Raw genomic sequence first — 208 nt, forward strand, 5'->3', positions numbered from 1 at the left:
ATATAAATATAATATAATATAATATAAAATATTTTTTAAGAATTTAATTCGAAATTATATTCAATAAATAGATTAATATTAAAAAAATTTTAAAGCACAAAGATAAATTTATTAAATCATATATTTTCAAATTTACATAATTTTACATACAAATTTTAGATTTACATAATAAGGCACTCTTATTTGAAGCTGGCCTTTAATATTTTTT

This window comes from Apis dorsata, unplaced genomic scaffold, assembly GCF_000469605.1.
Source record: "Apis dorsata unplaced genomic scaffold, Apis dorsata 1.3 scaffold_333, whole genome shotgun sequence".
Taxonomy (NCBI): Eukaryota; Metazoa; Arthropoda; class Insecta; order Hymenoptera; family Apidae; genus Apis; species Apis dorsata.